The sequence below is a fragment of the Euprymna scolopes genome, chromosome 2 (genome assembly GCF_053919585.1).
Source record: "Euprymna scolopes isolate OS-2025 chromosome 2, ASM5391958v1, whole genome shotgun sequence".
Lineage (NCBI taxonomy): Eukaryota > Metazoa > Mollusca > Cephalopoda > Sepiida > Sepiolidae > Euprymna > Euprymna scolopes.
Genome location: NC_136483.1, coordinates 13,122,882 through 13,127,634, shown reverse-complemented (window position 1 = coordinate 13,127,634; position 4,753 = coordinate 13,122,882).

Genomic DNA, 4,753 nt, shown 5'->3' with positions numbered 1-4,753 from the left:
GTAATCATGAGTAATGAAAATTCGGTAAATTTTATAACTTATATGGAACGGCTCATCAAGAACTTATTTACGTTAGACTTGAACACAACCATATTGTAGTCAGCCGGAAAGCAGGAAAACGGAAGACAATTCCACAGGCGTGCTGTTCTAAGAAAGAAGCTTTGTTTATGGAATCTACGTATAGGTTTAGACACAGATAAAGAGTGGGGGGAATTATTGATAGTGTTTACAGCTAGACGAGGGTTTCTTGTGAAAGTTAGGCGAGGGGGGACCATAGACTGAAGCTCAGTCGAACACTTTCCATGAAAATAACGATACATCAGAGACAAACTTGCAACATCTCTTCTGTGAGATAGAGGTCGCAGGAAAGAGAAAAGGACATCCCCTACGAGGCTACGAAGTCTATTTTGAACTCCATCAAGGCAGGCCAAGTCCTTTCTAGCAGCTACTGCCCAGATGTGGCAACAGTATTCCATCCTTGGACTTACCTGGCTCTTATATAAATAGAGAATTGCATCAGCAGTGAGATATCTACCGGATCGATAGAAAGATCCCACCATTTTTCCAGCGGCCTTGGCAACAGATTTGATGTACGTGTTCCATTTACGATCAGGAGTAATGGTCAAGCCCAGAAACTTGTCAAAACTTGAGGCCTCCTGAAGACGAGAGCCATTCATTTCAATTGATGCCAGATGTGGATCAGAATGTTGATGATGTAAAGAGAGAAGCTTGGTTTTAGATGCATTAAAAGTAACCAGCCACTCCTTTCCCCATTGTACTACGTGCTCAAGATCAGAGGAGAGAGAATCGGAGAGAACTTGGTCGTTTACTGTCTTAGATGTGCTACCATAGATGGTAGTGTCGTCAGCATAAATGTCTACAAATGATGTAAGGATGTGATTTGGAAGATAATTAATGTAGATCAGGAAAAGAGTTGGGTCCAGGATTGACCCCTGAGGGACACCATCATTAATACTGTGAGCTTCTGATTTTTGCTCCTCAACTACTACTCTTATGAACCTATCAGAAAGAAATGATTTAATAATTGAGAAGACATTTCCAGCAATCCCATAGCTGGAGATCTTGTGAAGTAAACCTTTATGCCATACCCTATCAAAGGCCTTCGATATGTCAAGAGCAATTGCCCTAGAAAGATTGCCCCCGTTGAGAGATTAGCTAATCCTATGAGATATAACTGTAAGCACATCTGCTGTAGATCTAGCAGAACGGAAACCATAGTGAGTGTCACTAAGAAGGGTCTTTTTGTTGAGATGGTTGATTACTTCTGTATTTAACACAGATTCCAGCAACTTACTCATGACGCACAGGAGACTTATTGGCCTGTACTGAGAGGGTGATGAGTGATCACCTGAATTCTTAAATACAGGGCATACTGATGAAATTTTCCAGGGAGACGGGAAACTATTCTCCTTAAGACAATGTTTAAACAGTTTTGTAAGTATGGGCGCTAGTTCAGGTTGAAGTTTTTTGAGTACTATAATTGGAATACCGTCAGGGCCAGTTGCTTTACTGGAATCAAGGTTTTTGATTAGCTTGGCAACATCACGTACAGATATACGCATATCACATAGCGTGTTTTCTGATACACGAGGAAATATTGGGGGTTGGCGGCCTTGGTAGCAAAGTGTAGAATTAGCTGCAAAGTTCTTGGCAAAGAGTTTGGCTTTGTCTGATGCTGACGAGATTACCTCAGGTCCATTGATGATAGTTGGGATAGAGCACACGCTTCTGTTCAGGATTCTGCTTGCTATTTGCCAAAACTGGTGGGAACCAAGCCGCTGCTCAGCTACTTTGGACTTAACGGATTGAGCATACAATTCTCTTGTGTTCTTTATTACTTAAGGACTCAAAAAGCTTACGTAGATTTCTGGGGATGACAGTTTTTTTTTTACCGCAAATTAGTCCCTAATTATGCATCCATAATTTTACCACTATCCGAACGGATGAGGTTGGATCCTGAAGCAAAGACCGAGCTTAATGAGGAAGAAACTAACGCCTTCAAAACAATAATAAGCAAATTATCGGAAATTACGGCGTTAGCTCATCCACGGTCTTCAGCTACAGAATACCACTTAGTTACAGATGCTAGTCAATACGCCGCTGGTGCTGCATAACACCAGTTGATAGATAAGAAACCAGTACCTATAGGTTTCTTTTCCAAGAAATGTTTTCAAACCCAAAGTAAGTATTCGACGTTTGACAGAGAGCTACTAGCAGCTTATTTTTCAGTGATACATTTCCGCCACCTCATAGAAAGTCGTCACGTGACATTATTCACTGATCATAAGCAATTATGCGGAGCCTTTTATAGTCAGACACCAGCAAAGTCAGATCGACAACAGCTACACTTATCAGTGTTTGCCGAATATATTGCTAACGTGGAATATATTAAAGGAGCTGAGAATATAGTTGCAGACTGTATGTCTCGGCCTGCATTAGCTCTGCAGATAGATGCATGCGACTTGGCTGAAATAGCCCAGGCACAAAAAGGTGAGGACGAAATAAAGTCATACACTAATTTGAAAGAATACTGTGTGTCAAGCAAAGTCGGCTCAGTCCTATGCGACACTTATACTAAGTACCCCAGACCGTTTATCCCAAAAGAGCTTCGTCAAGCTATTTTCAACAGTTTACATAGCTTGGTGCATCCTGGTACGGGAGCATCTATAAAACTGGTCAAGTCCAGATACTTTTGGCCTAGTTTAGATAAAACGATTAAACAATTCTGTGCAGAATGTGTAGTGGGTCAACAATCAAAAATTCACAGACACACAAAATCTGCAGTCCAAGAATGTGAGTTACCATCTGCACGTTTCCAGACGGTACATATCGATATCGTTGGACCCCTGCCCTTAACGCGCAATGAGTCCGACCCTTACCTGAGCCCTTACAAATATTTGCTTACTTGCATCGATCGTGCAACTCGCTGGATTGAAGTACAGCCTATGACTGAGATAACTGCATAGTCGGTAGCAGAAGCGTTTATCAATGCATGGATATCTCGATTTGGAGTCCCACTGCATGTTGTAACTGATAGAGGTAGTCAGTTTGAGAGCGAATTGTTCCAGGAATTAGCCAAGGTAGTAGGTTTTTACCGATTGAGGAAAACTTCCTATCACCCTCAAAGTAACGGGATGATCGAAAGAGCACACCGTACCCTTAAAGCGGCAAATAATGGCTCGAAAAGAATCATGGATGAAAGCGATACCGGTGATTCTGCTTGGTATACGTAGCACCCCTCATGAATCAGGCTTTCCCCCTTTAACGTCTGTCACTGGAGCTCCGATATTGATTCCTCAGCAGTTGATACACAAGCAGAGAGTAGGAGAAACTCTAGTTAATAACCAGTACATACGTAATTTGTGTGAATGGATGTCCCAAATTGATGTACTCAACAACGGAGAAGTATATATCCATGACAGTCCCAAAACATTTATACCGAAACATTTATTTTCCTGTGAAAAAGTATGGCTTAGTGTTGATCGAGTAAGGAAACCATTAGAAGCACCGTACTCAAGTCCTTATAAAGTTTTGCCTTGATCAGATAAGCATTATCACATCGATATTAACAACGGTACTCATACACACGTATCAATAGATAGATTAAAGCCGTACATAGAACCAACTAGTAGTAATAAAATTAGACCGACTGAGAAGGCACAGGCAAATAACGGTACTACTAATGATAAACTTATTAAGACAGATGATACCGATAAAGGTGAAGATAAAATTGCTGACACATATAAGTCTAGATCTGGTAGGAAAGTAACATGGAAAAAGTAAAATGAGTACTTTTACTTTTAAACAAATTTAGGCAATATACATATTTAATAATTCTGTGGAGGGTACTTAAATCCGTTATTTGGAAGGGGACTCGTGTAGTGAACTATTACTATGATGCTGCTACGGTATGCTTCCCTTATTTCTCTCTTTCTCCCTACTCTTCTACTTTTCCCTTCCTTTCTTCTCTCAACGTCACCAGAGGTTTCAGCCAATCGGAATAGAGGACTGTCTTGGAGGGAGATACAAAGAAGAAATCTCTCTCAGACATGCGGAAACGATAGAAGCATCAACACGCGACGGACCAGTTTCCTTGTGTAAAGACTTTTATCAAAGAAAATGTACCATCCTCTTTGTACCCCTATATCTTGGAAACCTTTATAAAACATCATCAATCCTAAAGTCTCGTCGCACTTAATTATAACCCGATGTTTTCTTTTCCCCAACCGTTCTTTTTCAGCACTCTTGTTCTCTCTCTAATGTCGGAGGTGCCCCAAAAAGGGGACCGACCGAAATGGTGACCCTTTTTCAAACGTCGTTAAAATTTATGGTAACCGCCATAAATTAATTATTTAAATTTTAATAGACATTTCAAAATGGGGGGGGGGGAAGAATTAAAAAAAAACATTTGTCTAAAATATTATGTTCGGTTTATTGGAAAGAGCATACAATTTCACACTGACCCTGAAAATATCGTAAAAATTGAACCATAGAAAAATTTTGATAGATTTTTAAAGTTTAAAAATTGAAAAAAATTTCACTCGTAAAATTCAATTGATTTCATACGTAAAAAAACAATGGCTGGTTGAACGCGCACCGGCACTTTGTAAACACTGTTTTTAAAAAAATAAAAAAATAATATTTCTATTATTTTTTAAACAACGTTAATAGTTTATTTTGGAAGTATATTCCATACAGGAAATAAATACCTCACTTTAAAAGGAGAAATTAC